The sequence below is a fragment of the Artemia franciscana genome, chromosome 3 (assembly GCF_032884065.1).
Source record: "Artemia franciscana chromosome 3, ASM3288406v1, whole genome shotgun sequence".
NCBI lineage: Eukaryota > Metazoa > Arthropoda > Branchiopoda > Anostraca > Artemiidae > Artemia > Artemia franciscana.
In genome coordinates, this window is record NC_088865.1 from 1571293 (window position 1) to 1592418 (window position 21126).

At 34.8% G+C, this 21126-nt stretch overlaps 1 protein-coding gene across 3 annotated transcripts in view; it reads right to left on the bottom strand.

The window, feature by feature from the left end:
* Positions 1 to 21126, bottom strand: part of LOC136024728 (beta carbonic anhydrase 1-like) — a 143574-nt gene that overhangs the window by 109265 nt on the left and 13183 nt on the right. Inside the window, exon 1 of one of the 3 annotated variants that reach the window (XR_010616892.1) lies at positions 4220 to 4374. The exons of the other annotated variants lie outside the window; for them this stretch is intronic. The gene's annotated coding sequence lies outside the window, so the exon portion shown is untranslated. Of the gene's footprint in view, positions 1 to 4219; positions 4375 to 21126 lie in introns of those variants that run through there. 3 annotated transcript variants of the gene reach the window in all.

Here is a 21126-nt window from a genome sequence, read left to right on the forward strand (position 1 = left end):
TTAAAATGTTTAAACAGACATGGAAAGAAATCGCAAAGATGTTTATACAATTTCTACTAAATTGCCTTGGTTTTTGGCATTCTTGGCTGGCAACAAAAAGCCTTGGCTCCCATTGACGCGATTTTTTTAAATGCGAAACGGCTCACGGATAGCGGATGCAGGAAAATCGCAAAGATGTTTATACAGAAACGGTTCACTGCATTAATTGGAGTGCAAAAAAATATTTCGAGATATTTAAACAGAGAAACATAATATTTTCATGTCATAAAAAACTTTTATGAGATATTCAATATTAGATATTAGGTATTTTCCCCCAGGCGCTAAGGGTTAAAATCTTGAAATAAAAGGATATGACCATCATGCTTTTTGTCAAATATTAATAGAGAACTTCTGATAAATATGATTAGTTTCTTAATTACTTGTAATTTATGGTTCTGAAAAATTTTCAATTCAGATTAGCAGATGCAATTTTCAAAGGCTCAATGAAAAATTTTTCAATGCACACGCTGAACCTTTGCGACGCATAAAGTTGCTACAAGAAAAATGGAGGAAATTAGTTAGTTCACGCAAAACGGGCGTATGCATGAAATCACATCAGTGGGAACCCAGGGTAGAGCCGTACAACGTCGGAAAATAACCTACCACACGGGGAGCAGAATCCTTAAATTACCAAGGAGATTAAAACAATCAGTCTTAGGTCCATTAATGCCTGAAAAAAGGTTTTCTCAGATTCTTCTATTTATTGCTTCAAAATTATTAAGTTTTTACAACAGTAGTACATTGTGTCAATGTTGTCATGTTGAATAAGGTTAATACATAAGCAAATTAAAAAGGTAGAACTGACAATAACTTTCATGCGTAAAAATTCAAATATTAAGAATATTTGAAGCAACAAAACAACTACACCTTTAAAAGAAAGCTGCACCCCCTTATGCTGTTTTGCGCCAAATGTTTTTAGCTAAATTTTCACTCACGATTGTTTTTCTTTAAATTGGAGGCCGCCAGTAACAAAAGCAGCATATGTGGCTTTTTCATTAAAATTTGTATTTCCCATTTTTTCTAATTTTTTGAGATATATGGTTGTGTAAATTTTTACTTATCCAACTCAAACAATCACATCCAATTCCACCGTTGTTGTTACTTTAGGAGCTACCTAACCTGTAAAAAAAGAAGATGGTCCATGGAGACAGTCCATGGAGATGGTTTATGGAGACAATTGTTTAGGACCATGGATTTTCCAACCTCCAATTTCCTTGAAATTCATTCGAACAATATAACTAAAAGTTGGCGTTCAATTGAGCAGTAACAAATAATGACTTTTACTACTCAACTGAATTTAGACTTCAATTGATTAGCAACCAATAAATGGTTTTCAGAACCGTTAAAAGGGTGGGGGGGGTCAACATGGAACACATGCCTAAGGTACCGTAGCAGGGGTTGCAGCTGGAGGGTTGTCCATTCTGATCAAATTTTTCAGTTTGATTCAGCCTCTTTTGCTTATATTTGAGTCTGTAATTAATTTTGCCCTGGACACCACCAACCCTAGAAATGGGTCTGAAGGTTTTTATTACTGAAAGGTTGTAGTTTGTCTTAAACCAATTCTTGTCTGCAGACCTCAGAAAACGTGAATTTCCAAGAACCAAAATTTAGCGACAATCAGTTCTCAAAGTAGAATTTATCAAAACAGGTTACTAGCAAACGACAAGGGAAAAATCTTCAAATCATACAATAAGTGAGCCAAAAACATTTAGACATAGAAGCGGGAAACAATATTACTAATAGCAAACACGAAAAGGGAGCAAAGAAGGAACAACAAAAGTCCCGGTGTTTTTCGTTTTTGAAGACGCCTAAGAACATTTAGGCTGATATGGTAAAATTACTTAATATCTAGAGATATATTTTTAAAGCTTCCGATGCTTCACAAAAGAACCTTAGAAACTTGCTAAATGATAAGGAGAAGCTTGTCACCTGTCTTTTTTTTGTCCTTAGGTGATTTTTGACCAGAATCTTGAAAGAAAGAAATCGACAAAAAAAAATTAAGTTCATTTCTGCAAGAGCAGCAAGATGGGAAAACATAGAGGAGGGCAATTTTTAACCTGTTTGATTTGCAAAATCATTTATTTTCTTACAATTCCTCTATAAGCAAAAAGTTTTTTTTATTATTTCTTCATTTATTTTATTTTTATTTGCTATTTTTATTTTTTTTTTTACATAGGAATCCAAGCCCTTGAATGACAGGTAATAAAATTTTTTATACATCTAATGTTTAGAAAATCTGACAAAACGAATACATGATTTGCAAGGACATTTAACGATACACAAGGAATATCAATATATTATCCTATTACGCAGTGCGGCACGAACGAGCGAAAAATACCCTGGCCTTGGTTTATATGCTGGAAAAATTTTCAAAGAAAATAGTTTATAGATAAGCTGAGGGGGCGCCAACTTTCAGAAATTACCTACAGGGGGTGCATGCCAAGCATGGCAGGAATATGCGACACACGGGCGTTAATACTCGAGGTGAGTTTCAAAATTATGAGTTTCAATGGAGAGAGCGTAAATAAAAATTAATTGAACTAAATCGGGCAATTAGACTTGACTAATTGACTTTGAAGATAAGCCTGCTCAGCCATGCGAATTGAGGGGTTGACCACTTCCCATAGCCTGGTGAACAACTCAGAACAACACGAGCGCCGCGCAGTTCTCCCATGGTTGACGCAGTCCCCAAATACTTGGAACAGTTCCGCAATGCTTGACACTCCCCATCCGTTGTACATAATTTCAGAGTGGTCACCAGATCGATCCGATAATTACATACTTTCAGGTAGACACGTCCACAGAAATTTATTTCAAGAGAGTCAAGATCAAAACAAATAACAAAAAAGCAGGCAAATTATGAAACAAAATAAAAGAAATTAGAGAAAAGGTACTATAATTTTTTCTAATTTTAGGGTCCAACTGTGAATGCCTTCAGTAGGGCATACCCTGACTATATCCTTAAAACTCACTTCAAAACACCGGTAGATCTTTTTACAAAAATTTCCTCTATTTACGTTCCCACATTTTTAATTTATTGGTCTTTTTAGAGGTTTTAGCCTACAGTCATAAAAGGTCAATAAAAAAATGACATTTTAACTTCTTCTGTACTAGGGCAGAAAAAAAACTTTGAATAAAATATTTAAACGTATTTTATTACATTCAAATAAAACTTATTGTTCCAGTCTGATGAAGAGTAGTTTCAAAATAGCTCCTCCAAGCAAAACTACCCAACTTTATTTTATTTTTTTTTCAAATAAAGCGAAAAATAATACAATCGAAACGAAGCGCAAACAAAATACGCGAACTAAAGAAATATGATACTTGCTAGGCTCCACCAAGCGAAGTGTGACCCGCTTCACATAGTATTCCAAGCCTTAAAAAAATTTTGACTTTCGAGAAAATGTAGTCAGTAAGATGAAAATTTGGGAATTCGTGGAGATTGGGGCGGGAGGGGGGAGTGTTTTTTTTCAAAATCTAGAAGGGGGCACTTTGTCGTTGTTTTTATATTTCTTCAATGAAAACCCCAAAAAAGGAATTTTTCAATGAAAACGCCACCCAAAAAAGGTGTTTTTCAGAATGTAGGGAGAGGGGGCAAAAGATACGGAATAAGGGCGTAAATGCCCTCATCCCCAATTGAAGGCAACACGCACGGTGATATAAATGCAGTTTTATATTTATTCTGAATATACAACTTCATTGTATATTTGTCAAAAAGTAGTTAGCACAAGAAAGGTTTGGAAAAATAAAAAATAAATTAAAAAGAGTGAATTTGAAACCACCAAAAAAGTAATCAAAATTCAAGAAAAATCTTACTAATGAACACCCCCAAAAAAAATTTCCGCATGCTGACCAATGGTCTGGGTTGCGCAGGTATCAATCTCCTGAGTATCAGCCTCTAGCCGGAAAGCGCAGTGCGTGGTTGGGAGGGGGTAAACATCCGACACTTCCCTTGCTTCCCCCCGATTTTTCTAGGTATCCACGCTTTTAATTATTTTTAACTGCTTTTTTAGGAGTGATCCTGTCGAACATGCCAAAGAAAGCTGGGGGAGGGTTCAATCGAACGAAACCTTTTAAACTCACAACCCTTGTAAGATAACAAAAAACTTGGAGAACAAAAACTAAATTTTCGATAAGAAAAAGTAGTAAAATAAAACTAAATAAATCAGGCGAAACTTACAGCTGGGTCATTTTTTATCCTTTTAAATTGCTCCACCATCTGCAGTCTTGCAGCTCCTCTGTAAGCTAAAATACCTTTAATTATTTTTTGAAGCTGCATGGTGTTCTGATCTGTTTAGTGACAGGTGGTGAAATATTTTTCAGACTGAAAATTTTTCTTGACTTAAAAATTACAAAATCTACCAGAACAGATACGTGAGAGGTAAACAAAACCGGTGATTTAATACTTAACGAATATTAATAGCTATTTGATGAGATAGATATTGTTCTAAAAACAGGCTTTAAATCTGCTGATCTTAGCACATATATGGGGAAAATTTTGCCAAAGAATGCCTGTATTTTTCATGTATAACATTCATGCGTAGATTTCCAGGCAATTTAAGACAATTTATTGGTTTTGAGATACGGGAAAAATTGAGATTGTATTAAATCAAGGTCGGATCTATTGGTTGGGGTGCTTGAAGAACTAGTACTATGGAGGGGTATCAGAGAAAGCAAAAATTATGGGAGCAACTGAACCTACGTCCCATTTTAAATGGTTCTACAGATGTTTGGATGCAATCATTTCCGAATTAAATATCATCACATGAAATATTAGCATTTGCATGTTACCATTTCTAAATTAATTGTTACCACTTGGAATGTCACGATTTCCACATTTCGATGGGACCAGTTTGGCATTTCCACTCCTACAGAAGTCATACACCATTCGGACCCTCTATAATAAGTACATCGTTGGTAACAATTGTCAGCTGTGTGAAGTAACCTTGCTATTAATGGACTGCTGGACCGACGGAAGGTCTTCTGAACAAAGCTCAGAGAACTAACCATGATTACAGGGTAGGTCTACCCTAGAAGATGTGCACCATATTCCTGTGCAAAAAGGAATTTGCACAAGCAGATGCTATTTTTTTAGTGTTGGGGTTTCACCACCGTTTCTTTTTTTTAGATAAATGACCTGTTTTCGTTTCCGTAATTACAATTGCTTAGATTTGCCTGTAGTATAATTTTCAATGATAAGTTAAAGTCTCATAGCTAAGCTATAGTTGTTTTGCAATAAGTAAGCTTGCAAGCTAAATTCTATTTTGGTCTTCTATTCTGGGCCATTGAAAGATAATATTATTCAAAGGAAGCCAGGGATTTGAACTTTAATTTAGTGGATTGGCCAGGGACAGGGCCAATCTAAGGTCCACCCCTGCAGAAAGTGCTTTTGTACAGGTGTGGTGTTTTGTTTTTTTTAGTCTAAATTGAGACCCCATTTAGGGGGTCTATTTTTCAGAGTTGATGTATGTGTGGGTTTTTTCAGGTAACCTTTGAAAGAATACAAGTAGCCTAAGCTATTTTCTACAGCTGTGGGAGATTACTTTTCCAGGAACTCAGGTAGGGTAGGAAAAGAGTTCGCGAGAAATACCGTCACTGATATATCGACAGGGGGGCCGTTTACCCTCCAAGAGATAGCAAGAGATATTAATGGTGACCCAGGTTGGGTGCACCCTTGGCCTAGAGTTTGGCCCGTTTGATCTTTCGATCCTGTTACCATATCTTGGAGCAGGGTATAACGTAAAACGGTACCAACGTACTCTATATTTACGGTACAGTAGTGGTAACCGCGAGGCATTCCATTACAATATTTGGCACCAGCGAGGCTTTCGCCTCCAATAAGTGGTGTAGCACCATTTCCGCACCGATACCTGGTAGCAGCCGTGGTTACCATTCCAATATTGAGCAAACAAACTCAATTATTTGCTCTACATGATGACAACATCAATTAGGCCTAAACTAGTATGTTTTGTTCTGGAAACCCAAATAGTATGCAGCTTCATAGAGACTCTGAAAAAATATTATTACCAGAGGGGCTACCCCCTCTACAATTACCCGCTATTTACTAATGTTTGGTACTACCTTAAAACTACTTCTTATTACAACCCAATGGCCTTTGTGTCTGAGAAGTCCAAGAATTGGGACAAAAAGCCAAACTTTCTCGTAAAAGGTGAGGGGTTCTCGGCACCCTTTGGGCTAGAATTATCGTTTTATGCCAAAACAGCTATTTTGTTTCAGCACAATCTTTTCTGGTAATTAAACAGGTCAGTAGAGCGTCCAATTTTCTTTCTAATTGAGCCTTCTTCCAATACTCTAGAACCAGTGGTTTGATACGATAACTTTTCAAAAAAAAACAAATAAACACGCATTCATGACCCCCCTTCTCGAAAAAATACAAAATTTCGCAATTTTGCATACAAAGGCTTGACATTTCTACAATAGAATTATCATAGATACTGAATTTGACGGCGTAATATAATCACCCACTCTTTATGGGTTGCTTCCTTTTTTTTTTTTTTTTTTTTTTTTTTTTTTTTGTTTTTTTTTTAAGCTGGGTGTTTTTCATGCTTGTAACATTCGATGGTTAACTCCAAGCTTAATGAGTTTTATGTATTAGGAGTCACCATACAAATCTAATTCTTTTAGTGTATAAATTATTACTAAAACTCTTTTTTTTAATTTAGTTTACAATTAGTAGGAGTCACTCCTTACTTACATTTCGTTGCCGCCAACTGTGTAAGATAGAAAAAAAAACAACTCAATATTTCAATTTAAACAACGATAAGAAGAAATCCCCTGGTGTCATCAGCCTCCAACTCCTGGTAATTTCCAGATGGTGCTCATTAATAGTCCCCTTCTCCTTCCACCTTTTGCGTCGGCAGGAATGTGAATAAAATCTTTAATGTTAGAAAAGAAAACGTTTTTCTACAATAATAAGAAAGCCATCACCTCATAGTACTCTTACACAGGCTTAGTTCAAAAGGGAGATCAGAGACTACCCCGCCTCCCACCAGATCCCTTTCTATCTCCACCATATAGGATGACTCACCTCCCCTCCTTCGTAAAAAATTTAAATATCGCTGGAGAGAAAATTCTCAAGGGTTCTAAGCCAGCCAATGCCCCAAGAGCCGCTGGTTGTTCCTGATATAGGCCTGTTTAATTAGGACATCCGTTCGGGTCCAATCCCCTTTGAGGAAGTTGATACAGCACTGAGGTCACTTAAAAACGGGAAAGCAGTTGGTTACGATAACATATCTCCGGGGTTACTGAAAAATTGAATAATAGCACTTGATGGTCAAATATTGAAATTACACAAAGTGAAGTATGGGAGAACAAGGCTATCCCGTCCGAATGGAAAAAGGGCATTATTGTGAAACTTAAGAAAGAAAGAAAGAAAGACATTACATGATAGTTGGAGAGGCTTCAGTCAGTCGGAATCAAGGTCCTGTGTCAAATTTTACTTACCAGAATCCAGGCTCAAGCGGACTCGATTTTAAGGGACAAACAACACTGCTTTCGTTGGAATCGTTTTTGCTGTTATTTGGCATTTAGCTTGCGTGTACTATTGGAAGAATCAGACGAATGGCAAGTGCTGATTATTTAGTGTTTAAAAGACTTTTTGAAAGCGTTTGACTCCGTGAACCTAGAGGCTATGCGGGAAATTCTCATAGCTTCTGGGATGCCTCTGAAAATTGTGAATATGATTAAAAGGCTGTTTGACGGATATGTATGTGCAGTGCAGATGGAAGAGTGGTCTGCCACAGAGGTTTCAAGTCGATTCCGATGTTCGTCAAGGATGTTTGCTATCCCCATTTTGTTTGTAATACTTATTGACTTTGTGATTTGAGCCTGCCGCTTTAGAGGAGGCTTTCCACTTAGCACTGTACATCTATTTAAGAACTGAGAGTTCACCGACTTTTGCTGCTTACTGCCATGATGACATTCAACATCAAACAGTTCGTGGTAACGAACTGTAGTAAGGAGCGACCCGGCTCAATAGTAACCAAAACTCTAAAAAATTGAATTTTGATATCAATAGCTACATCAAAAGAATCGCATTTTAATGCTGATTTTAAATATATAAGTTTCATCAAGTTTAGTCTTACCCATCAAAAGTTACGAGCCTGAGAAAATTTGCCTTATTTTAGAAAATAGGGGGAAACACCCCCTAAAAGTCGTAGAATCTTAACAAAAATGACACCATCAGATTCAGCGTATCAGAGAACTCTACTGCAGAGGTTTCAAGCTTCTATCTACAAAAATGTGGAATTTTGTATTTTTTGCCAGAAGACAAATCACGGGTGCGTGTTTATTTGTTTGTTTTTTCTTTTTCCCAGGGGGTCATCGTATCGACCAAGTGGTCCTAGAATTTCGCAAGAGGGCTCATTCTAACGGAAATGAAAAGTTCTAGTGCCCTTTTTAAGTGACCAAAATTTTGAGATAGCCATTTTGTTCAGCATAGTCGAAAACCATAATAACTATGTCTTTGGGGATGACTTACTCCCCCACAATCCCTGGGGGAGGGGCTGCAAGTTACAAACTTTGACCAGTGTTTACATATAGTAATGGTTATTGGGAAGTGTACAGACGTTTTCAGGGGGATTTTTTTGGGGGGGTGGGGCTGAGGGGAGGGGGCTATGTTGGAGGATCTTTCCTTGGAGAAATCTGTCATGGGGGAAGAAAAATTCAATGAAAAGGGCGCAGGATTTTCTAGCATTACTATAAGAAAACAATGAAAAATAAACATGAAAACGTTTTTCTTCAAATGAAAGGAAGGAGTAGCATTGAAACTTAAAACGAACAGAGATTATTACGCATATGAGGGGTTCTAAAAATACTTTAGCATAAAGAGCGAGGTATTTAGGAGGGTACAAACCCCCTCGTATACATAATAAAAATATAAGATTATGAAAGTTTGTTACGCAAGTTAATTCTTAAGTTACATATATTTTTTACTAATAAAAACGTTCGTTAAAAATTAAAAGTTCTAGTGGCCTTTTTAAGTAACCAAAAAATTGGAGGGCAACTAGGCCTCCTTCTCCACCCCTTATTTCTCAAAATCATCTGATCAAAACTAAGAGAAATCCATTTAGCCAAAAAAAGAATTAATATACAAATTTCATTTTAATAGTTTATGTGAGGAGAGCCAAAACCAAACATGCATTAATTCAAAAACGTTCAGAAATTAAATAAAAAAACTAATTTTTTTAGCTGAAAGTAAGGAGCGACATTAAAACTTAAAACAAACAGAAATTACTCCGTATATAAAACGGGTTGTCCCCTCCGCAATCCCTCGCTCTTTACGCTAAAGTTTGACTCTTTGCCACAATTCTACTTTTTAAAACAATTAAAAGCTTTAGCGTAAAGAGCGAGGGATTGCGGAGGGGACAACCCGTTTTATATACGGAGTAATTTCTGTTCGTTTTAAGTTTTAATGTCGCTCCTTATTTTCAGCTAAAAAAATTAGTTTTTTTTTATATTCAAATATCTGAAGAAACTAGCAGCGAAAACTGCCACTCTCAGCAGTCTACAAATAAATGTAGATAAAACGAAAGTACGTCTACTGAGATATAACAACCCTGGCTAAAGGCATCCATATAATGGTACTGATATCGAAAAGGTTAGAGATTTCAAATATCTTAGTAGCCCAGTGACCCAAAATGAGAACAGTGACAGAAGTCATGCTCCGTATAGCGCATATAGGTGCAGTATTTCCTCAGCTGAGTAACGTTTGAACATCCAGAAATCACTTCGAGAAGCTCAAACTCAGACTATTTGGGAGTTATGTACACTCTGTACACATAGAATGCAGAGAAACGATTAGCCTACTCAACATAAAAACAATTTCCTACACATAATCTCTGTAACCCACTGGATCAACAATTTGACAAATGCCCGAATAAGGACGGATGAACAGCCACTGATCAGGCACATAGTCTGCATGAATGAAGGCTGTCTCCCACACTATATAAGGTGTTGGATCCCACCCAGTCTTCGAAGGAGGGGAAGACAGCGCAAGACACTAGGTCAGTCCCTGGTGAAAGAGGCAACAAGTCTTAAAACTACCCTGAATGAGTTCTGATCCCTGACACAAGATCAGTTGAACTGGAGATCTACTGTTGCTGTCTTATGCTCCTCTAGGCATAGAAAGACCTAAGTCTAAGTAAGTATTCATAATAGCTAACGCATAATTATACATCACTGTACAAAATTATGTAAAACATCAAGTGATTCAATTTCGTTAAATGAAGCTTCAAAATAAATGTCAAGTGATTCAAATAAATGTTCAAATAAACATCTACTTTAAAAAAAAGTGATTCAAAATAAACATCAAGTGATTCAATTTCGTTGAATGAAGCTTCAAAATAAATGTCAAGTGATTCAAATAAATGTTCAAATAAACATCTACTTTAAAAAAAAGTGATTCAAAATAAACATCAAGTGATTCAATTTCGTTGAATGAAGCTTCAAAATAAATGTCAAGTGATTCAAATAAATGTTCAAATAAACATCTACTTTTAAAAAAAGTGATTCAAAATAAACATCAAGTCATTCAATTTCGTTGAATGAAGCTTCAAAATAAATGTCAAGTGATTCAAATAAATGTTCAAATAAACATCTACTTTAAAAAAAAGTGATTCAAAATAAACATCAAGTGATTCAATTTCGTTGAATGAAGCTTCAAAATAAAGGTCAAGTGATTCAAATAAATGTTCAAATAAACATCTACTTTTAAAAAAAGTGATTCAAAATAAACATCAAGTGATTCAATTTCGTTGAATGAAGCTTCAAAATAAATGTCAAGTGATTCAAATAAATGTTCAAATAAACATCTACTTTAAAAAAAGTGATTCAAAATAAACATCAAGTGATTCAATTTCGTTGAATGAAGCTTCAAAATAAATGTCTACGTAAACAATTTATCTTGTTTAGAGTACGAGCCTTTTTAGAAACAACTGCACCACGGTGCGGTATTACTTTTTTCTAAAACTGGGGTTCTAATATATAGCTTTTTGGTGCTTTTAAATGAATTAGCTATCTCAGAACTTTCAACTTGTAGCAATCAACTTGTAGGTCCTTTTTGGAAAATCATAGTTTGGGGTCAACTTGAAAAGAACCAAAAATGTTTGAAGTCCGTTCAAATGAGCCCTCTCTCGATCTTCTAGGACCATAGGCTCTATACATTCATTCCTGGGAAAAAAACACACCCATCCGTGATCTTTCTTCTGGGAAAAAGTTCAAAATTCAGAAAAAATTCAAGTTCAAAAAAAGTTCAAAAGAGCGTTTACCTCCTTTTTGAAGATCACGCAAATAAGCTCAGGTTCGTAGCACGTGACTAGGTAGCTGTAAACTTAACACAATCAATATATTTGGAATCAGCATCCAGAACAGATCATTTTGATGTGTTAATCTTATCAAATCTCTCTTTTTTAGAGTTTCGGTAACTATTGGTCCAATTTGTTCCTTATTTACAGTTGGTTACCACAAACCCCAGCAAGGATTAATTTTATTTATTTAATGTACCTGACCAGTAGAATCTTTGTTTCGACTAAGGATCCCTTTCAAAATCTCAAATTTGAAACAGTACGTTTTATAAAAGGAATTTCAGTTAGGACAAAGATGCCAAAATACTACTCATATATCAACCTGCTATATAGAAGTTTAGTACTATAAAACACATAGTATTCAACCTGAATTAATGTGGTTATTACAAATAAGAACAAAATAAAAAATAATCCCAATTTAACCTTTATCCAATTGTTAGTTCAAATAAAAATAATAAGCCAGAACTTCAAAAGAGGAGAGAAGGTCAAAGAGGTTTATTTCCGGTATTGCATTGAAAAAAATAATTACATTAAGCAATATGTAATTATTTTGTTTTGTGTCTATATCATAGTTCTTATTTGTTTTATTTTAGCATTTCTGCTGATGACGGTCACTGGATATTCGACCGAAATATCCAGTATATTTTTTGTGGAATTTTTTACTGTCTATTAAAATGATTTATACGTATTTGAAGTTTTATTTATAGACATGGAAAGGCAGTGTGGTCTTCGAAATTACCTATTTAAGACAGAGTTAATTTCTTAATTTCTCACAGAGTTATTAAGTAAATAAGCAAGTAAATAAACCCAAAAATAAATTTTATTTTAAAAAGTTTATGGGTTTTCTTAGTCCTTTGTCCTTCTGGTTTCTGAAAGAGAACAAAATATTGAGTTTGATCAGTATTCAGTGCCGAAAAAAAAAGAACAGATCTTCTGTGGAGCCTGTATATTAGCTTAATACTTAGTTTCATAAGAAAAAAAACCTGCTGGTTCTTTGATGGCTCTTTTTTCTAATCAAGTGGGGGCAACTGCCCCCACTTCCCCCAAGAAAAAACAACTCCACTGCTCCCTATCATATCAACTGGATAGCCAAGGTGGCAAGAGGCCTTCTATTGCCGTTGTACCCAGCTTTTAGGATAAAGGTGGGAATGCTCCACCTTGTTAGCCTTAAGAAAAAGAATGGGCTGACACAGAAACTTGCTATACGCAATTTTTTGGGAGGGATCAGGAGGGGGCGATATTAAGAAATCCAGAAGGGTTCAATAATAGACAAACAAATTTTGTTTGACATTTGGAATAACAAGGGCTTAGAAATTGAAGAAAACTTGGATTTCTCCCCAAAAGGATTTCTGGATGGAGGGGCCCAAATCACCCTTCTCCCTAGGTAAGTTCCTGTTCCAATAAAATTGAATAAAAAAAAAACAATTTTTTTTAACTGAAAGCAAGGAGCGACATTAAAATTTAAAACAAACAGAAATTACTCCGTATATGAAAGGAGCTTTTCCTCCTCAACGCCTCGCTCTTTACGCTAAAGTTTGACTCTTTCTCTTAACTCTACTTTTTAAAACAGTAAAAAACTTAGCGTAAAGAGCGGGGCGTTGAGAAGGAAAAGCCCCTTTCATATACCGAGTAATTTCTGTTTGTTTTAAATTTTAATGTCGCTCCTTACTTTCAGTTAAAAAAGCTTGTTTTTTTTTATTTAATTTCTGGACGTTTTTGAATTAATGCATGTTTTGATCTTGGCTCTCCACACATATATAATTAAAACGAAATTTGCATATTATTTTTTTTGCTAAATGACCTTCTCATAGTTTTAATCGGAAGATTTTAAGAAAAAAGAGCGAAGGAGGAGGCCTAGTTGCCCTCCAACTTTTTGATTACTTAAAAAGGCAACTAGATCTTTAAATTTTTTACGAACGTTTTCGTTAGTAAAAAATATACGTAACTTACGAATTAACTTACATAACAAACTTCTATATTCGTATGTTTTTATTACGTATATGAGGGGGTTCACCACTCGTCGATACCTCGCTCTTTACATTAAAGCTTAAATTTTGTCCCAATTCCTAAAGAATGACCCCTGAATCACAAAGGCCGTAGAATAAATAGTTGAAATTACTAAAAATGCTTTAGCGTAAAGAGCGAGGTATTACGAGGAGGAAAACCCCTCATATGCGTAATAATTTCTGTTCGTTTTAAGTTTTAACGCTGCTCCTTACTTTCAGTAGAAAAACTTTTCATATTTATTTTTTCATTGCTTTTTAAATAATGCTAGAAAATTCTGCGCATTCTCTTTTCCATAACAAATTCCTCCATGGAAATATCCTCCCACGAAACTCCCCTCAACTCTCCCTCCCCCTCAAACCAAAAAAAAATCCCCTGAAAAAGTTTATACACTTCCTAATAACCATTACTATATGTAAACACAGGCAAAGTTTGTAACTTGCAGCCCCCCCAAGGGGACTGTGGGGGAGTAAGTCGTAGCCAAAGACACAGTTATTAGGTTTTTAGTTTTTAGGTTATTAGGTTCGACTATGGTGAATAAAATGGCTATCTCAGAATTTTGATCTGGTTACTTTGGGGAAAATGAGCGTGGGAGGGGGCCTAGGTGCCCTCCAATTTTTTGGTCACTTAAAAAGGGCACTGGAACTTTTAATTTCCGTTAGAATGAACCCTCTCGCGACATTCTCGGACCATTGAGTCGATACGATCACCCCTAGGGAAAAAAACAAAAAAGAAATAAGCACGCATCCATGATCTGTCTTCTGGCAAAAAATGCGAAATTCCACATTTTTGTAGATAGATGCTTGAAACTTCTAAAATAGGGTTCTCTGATACGCTGAATCTGATGGTGTGATTTTCGTTAAGATTGTATGACTTTTATAGGGTATTTGCTCATATGTTCTAAAATGAGGCAAATTTTTCAGGCTCGTAACTTTTGATGGGTAAGACTAATCTTGATGAAACTTATATATTTAAAATCAGCATTAAAATGCAATTCTTTTGATGTAACTGTTGGTATCAAAATTCCATTTTTTAGAGTTTTGGTAACTATTGAGCCGGGTCGCTCCTTACTTCAGTTCTTTACCACAAACTGTTTGATAAGATCAATTTGAAAAGAGCTTCTTTCAGTTTTATGCCAATGGCTTCTGAATGAAATACCTTACTTGTTCCTCTTCACTTTCTTTTCAAACCATCATAGCCTTAAAGCTGTGGGTACCCTAGAGTAGATATGTATCTTACTCCATATTTGTATTCAATCTATCTATCATATACTTATTCATTTTTGATGTGAATATATTTAAATACATGCATTTCCGCGTCTAAGGCAATGCTTGGGTATTGCCTTAGTAAATAACCATACGTCTTCAATACAACATTCCCCCCCAGGCAACTTTGTATTAAAGGGGACGGGGTTGAAGAAAAATACTAAAAGGGCACTTTCAATAGAAAACTAACATTAATAACCCTTTTTAAGAGTCAGAAGTGTTTGAGGGCCCGGTGGGCCTCTTCCCATGCTGTTTCCTGCTTAAACCCCACATGGCATCCAATCAAGATTTTGGGATAATAATTTCTCCAAAAAAAGTAGATATGTCTAATAAATATGACCTGGGAACAACTTAACCACCAAAGCCCTTTCAGCTAACGCTGTAAAATATGGAAACGGCCGATTGGTTATAGATAGGCTACATAGTGTAAAAAAGGGGAAATGTTTTATCTGGGGTGTTGAATTACCCTGAAGCTTTCAGAGATTTGTCTCTGGAGAAGGAGGATCACGGATTTCGTGGGGAGGGTGTTAAAGCACCCAGAAATGTGCCAAAAAACTTTTTGGCCCTGATCAGTAAGTAACTTGCACTCTTAATTCTTTGAACCTAAAGGTTCAAGAACCTATAGCCTAATGTATGGGAAAATAGATCACCCTAAAACAGGGCATACAAAGGGCTATTTTTTTCTAAATTGAATTGAGCCTTATGATCTTAAGTCCTTGGGATAAAAGAATCCAAATGAAGAAGGAAAACAGAATTAATTCCAGAAAACAGGAGACAACAATGGGCCATAAACAAGTTTTTTGAATGGCTCAAAGTTCAAAACCATAAGTCTTTGGAGATAAAAAACGGAAGAGAAAATTTGGTTCCTCCCAAAATGTGTGTTTTTTGTGTTTTTTTTTTCATTTGGGCCCAGAAATTGTCATTTTTCAAACTGGTTAAGAAAAGAAAGGTATATTTAATCTTGGGTGTTCAATTGGCTGAAAACTTTTAGAAATTGCTCCCTGAGTTAAGTAAAGCAAACATTTTATTAGGAAGGGAGTGTTCCCAGGAATGGCCAGGGGGCCCAGGAATGTGCAAAACTTTTTGTCTCTGGTCAGTTTGAAACATGCAACCACATGTTCTTTGGTCAAAAGCCTAAAGTAAAGAATGTAGCTAAGAGGCATATTCCCTCAAAAATGGGGTACAAAATGGCCAAAAATCTTTTTTTCTGATTGCCTCAAAACTTACAGCCCTAACTCTTTGGGTCCGGACAATATCAATTTACAAGAAACTGACAAAAAAAATAATGGCTCCCTCAAAAAAAAATAATTTCTCTCTCAGCTGCAACAAACTTACAGCTGTTTATGATCTGGGCCAAGGGGGTCCCCATGAACAAGAAAATCGGATTGGGGGAAAAGGTTCCCAAAAACGGCGGCTAGATTTTCTTTTCCTTTTGATTAGCTTGATATTTATGCACAAAATTACTGGGGTAGGAGTATACCAATAGGCATTAAGAAGAATATTAGTTTGGCTGAATTTTCATTTAAGAGTTTTAGAGCATAAAACCACATGTCCCTAGTCAAGTAGACCCTTTTGTATGTGAAAATTTTACTTTGGAGACATGACTCCCTAAGAATTTCTGCACAAAGCACATTTCTGTTTGACTTGAAACTTCCAAGGACTGTTATCTAGTTCAAGAGGATGACACATTCTGGTAAGGAGTGGGTTGGGTATTAGAAGTCCAGGATGATGCCTGGAAAGGACAAATAACATTTTTTATGACCAGGCAAAACATTAGGCCGTCCCCCAAGCAATTTTAAAATAACTATAATTTATTAAGTAGCTTTAAAACTGCAACTCATTATATGTTTCAACTTTGCTCTTTACTTTGAGGAGATATTTTTTAAATTAATCCATACTTGTTTTTAATATAAAAAAACGTGAAAAACAGGGGCCAGTAGACTTCCTAATTTGTTCCACACTAGCATTGATGGAAATATAGTGCCTTGAAACCTTCTCATCAAGGAAATAGGTGAGCCTAGTTAATGGTAAAATTAAGAAAATGTACTAATCTTCCTGTTCTGCCATGTTTGCTCAGGTCAAATTTAGCCTATTTCCATGACATTTAAGGTTCTTTACTTCCTAAAATCTATCAGTTCAAGATTAGATTTCTTTGTTTTTAAACTTTCAAATGTGGATACGAATACACCCTCTTCATCTTCAAATAGTATAAAAATTTAATAATTGAAGAATAAGAAGGTATAATAAGAAGGATACAGTGAATATTTTGCTTGAGTGAAAAGGAAATCATTGTAAGATAAAATGAAACTTAGTGCCTTTTATAATAATATTTGCACTATAGCTGGATAGATTTAATTGACTGCACCTTTGTCATGGAAGCTGTTTGGGGGGGGGGAGGATCCATTCCAGGAATCCTATATTTGTTTAAATGTTTACTTCCAACATTTAATCAAAGCTCCAATGTAACTCAAAATTCCCTCATTTGTAATTTAAATATATTATAAGTGCTTATAACATCCCAATCCTTATATTTTGGATTTAAATATCAACCCATAAATGTAGAACTGCCTTTGTGTATAATACCATGATCAGTTCTTGCTCTTTTTGCTTTTTTAAATATTTCTTTTGACTGGCTTCAAACAAGAATTGACAGACATGTAATGAGGATTATTAATGTTATTAGTCACATTTCATGCAATGCCAGTGCTAGTTGTGGGTCATTTATCTCTGCATTAGCATACTGTATGAAATGTTTGCTGCAAGAAAGATAGAGTGAATTCAAGCAATATATGAATATTTTCATCATTACACCAATACTCTTTTTCTATTGTTATCCCTTTTAACATGCAACACTAGGAGACCCATCTATGCTCGGACAAGGGAATTTTAGACACAAAAATAATATTCATTGCTATTTCCCCCACTCTGAAAATGAATACCCTATACCGTGATTTATATAAGAAAAAACCGTTTCTGTAACTTTGCTAGATTTTGTTTTTATTTTAATCAAAGATACAAAAGGAGGAGACTCTATGCATTTTCCTTTCCTTTTCCTTTCCATTTCCTTTTCCCTTCCAATTTGCATTACTGGCAAGTTTTAATCAATTTAAGGTTTCTGTTGCAATTATGCCAAGAATTGTTCAGATTACCTGGACATTCTCTATCAAACAAAACCAAATGGGTAAGTTAATAATTCTAACTTTATTTTTGAATAATTAAAAATGCAGTCACTATTTTAAATGTGGGTAAAATTTACAGGGGAGTATTTTCCATGGAGGAGAACTTTCTGCAAGGGGTGAAGGTATTTTCCAGGGGAAATTTGTTTGTGGAGCTTTTCCATTTTATTATTATTTTAATTTTAAGAATCAATAAACAGCCCAAACTGTAATTGTAGTAAACCATATGGTACTTTATGATGGCTTTATAAAGTTTAATTTATTGAAAAAAAACAAAAAGATAGGAGAACTAGCTTTTAAATGAGCTCTTAAACAGCTCTCTATGATGTTCTAGTACCTCAAAAAACAAGAACATCAAAAAACATCAATCAACAAAGAACATCAATCAACAAACAAGACAACCCGTTTCCAACTCTGTGGTGGATGCTGGGAGGCCTGAAAATGGGTCTCACTGCATTAATGTTAAGTGTATACAGGCAACAATAATGAAATCTAATTGGTTGAATTGGCTAAGTGAAAAATTGCAAAAATATATACATTTTAAAAACATGGAAAAACCATTGAATCAATTTCTATATGCAAATACAGACTTTTTGGTATCAACAAAAAACAAGGACATATAACTGCTGCCTATGCAAAAAGATGATTTTTTCTTGTTGTTCAAGGAGGGGGGTTACAATTTTCCCATATAAAGTTTCAAACATAGCATTTTAAAGGGCGTAGCTTTTTATATGCTTAGATGCCATTTTCAAATCACTTTCAGTTGAATGGTGAAATATACAGGGCTGTTGAAATAGAACTTGGTTCAACTATAAGATTGGGGGGTAGGTACTGCAATATTAGTGGTGAAGTTGCCTGAAAAAAGCTGAGTGTATATGCCTACTACATTCACCTTTGCCTGCCCAAAAGCTTGTTTACACTGTGCTACTGTTGTCTGCAACAACTCATTCTGATAATTTTAGTAAAAGCTGAGCAACAGTACTTAATTTTATATTTGTTTAAAAGTATCTTTATTGTTTATTATGTATTGTCTAATTTTGAATTTATCTAATAGTGTCTTTGATAAATAGTAACTTTTCTGCACTATTGCTAGAAGAAAAATGTCCTTTTGAAGATACAGGGCAAGGACACACCCTTTTGCTTTTCTTTCATTGGTTGTTCAGTATCCATTATAAATAAATTTCTCAACACAAGTTTTCAGACATCTTAAAACACATTTAGGCTTATGTTTTTCACAAATATTCCAACACCCCTTTCTCCTAAAGGATATCCATACCCCTTGGATTCCCTCTTGGGTCTTGCAGAACTCCTTTTGGTAAATTTTTGTTGTTCATATTTTTGACTTACAAATAGAGTGAACATACCACTCAATGCCTTTTTTTATGTTTGTTAAAAATATAATAATCACTTCTATTGCTAACTAAAATTTAAGCACCATTTGAACTAACCTAACTAACTTAACCTAATTAAAAATGATTTTAGCACTCAGAAAATGTAGTATATTATTTTGTTGAAAAAAACCAAAAATGCATACTTTATTGAAAATTTGGCATCAAGGAAGAACAAAACAGTATAAACAGAAACATAAAATTTATTTATCTAACTTAACCATGGAAAATCAGTGCTTGTAGATTGTCTAGCATTAAATAAATAGATTTATAATGAAACAGTAAGTTTGAGACCAATGTTTTAAAGTTTGATACCTATGTTTTAAGTCTTTTTTTATACCCTGAATATTAGAAATATTTTGGTAATTTCAAGAGCTTAAAAATGCTTAAATTTGAATTTGTGATAGAAGTGATTATTATATTTGTAAAGAACATAAAAAAGCATCAAGTGGTATATTCACTTTATTTGTAAGTAAAAAATATGAACAATGAAAAATTTACCCCCCTCTTGCCCTCCCTCCCCAATAAAATGCTGGAGAAACACTCCTGGTGATCACTTAAAGCTCTAGGTCCCTAGGCTAAGAAGACCCTAGCATATGGAAGTTCTGATCGTGCTGACCTAATGAATATATTCTGTTTTATTTGGAACATTGATAATACAACTTTACTTTTACAGAATATAATAGCATCTATCAGTATCAACATAAAGACAAAAATATACACCAGGTAATTAAAAAAGATTAGGTTTAAACTCTCTGTAAAATAATGTAGGAAAAACTTGGATATACCACTGCCACAAAAATTTGGGAGTATCATGGTCTATTGACTCCAAAATAGATTAGCTGCTATGGAGCTCTATGCTAGCTTACATCTGACCATGATAAATTTTGAGAACAATTTTTTTCAGCCATTAAAAAAGTGGGTGATTGTTTAGTTTCATTCCAAGCACTTAGAAATGCTAATTCTAGAAGGGCATCCATTTCTGATTGACCCTCCTCCTCCATGGGGCAAACTAAAAATGCATAAAGTGGGAATACTCATAGGTAACATTACCTATAGAGCAATGCATATTAGTCCATGAGCCCTGCAGGCAGCAGGGCAACATTTGTATTCTATATTTATTCAATAAACCTTGTTTGAGGTTGTTTTTTTTTTTTAGTTTTATCACTCTTTGTTGAATAAATATAGAATACAGACCTTGCCCTAGGTAATGTTATCAGTAAAGAAGCCTACTTTAATCATTTTTAGTCTTCTTGGAGGGGGATTTTATAAAGCTAAAAAATGGATGTGCTTCTATAATAATGACAAAGAAACAATATGCAATCATCAGAATCTTGTATATGCAGTAATATGCACTTTAGAGCACTTGGAACAAAACTAAACATGGTAAAATTCTAGTTGATTGACTTCTTGCTATCTCAGAAAGGGGTTAGGTTAGGAAAATGAAACTTTCAGGGATGGGTCTATAGGCTAAAGTATGTCACAGAAGGTATTTTGAAGTACCTACCTCTACTCCTTCTCCCTGTAGAGGGCCCTGACCTTTGATGACCTTCAAAAATATGAGTGTTATAAAAGTGAAATCTTGCAAAATAGATATTCTGCATGAATGAAGTACAACAAAACTATTTTCAGCTTCACAACTTGGCTCAATCCCAATTTATAAGGTTTTAAAGATATGCAAATACATTTCCTAAATTTTGAAAAAAAACATTGATATGGCTCAGAATTCAGTAAATTTATAGCAAACAGTATAACTGGCTTTTGTATAAAGTGAATATACTACTTGATGCCTTTTTTTGTGCTCTTTACAAATATAATAGGTTAATCACTTCTACCAGAAATTCAGATTTAAGCACTTTTTGAGCTCTTCAAAATGACAAATTTTCAATTAGAGTATGACCTATCACTCATTTTCCATAAAATAATACTA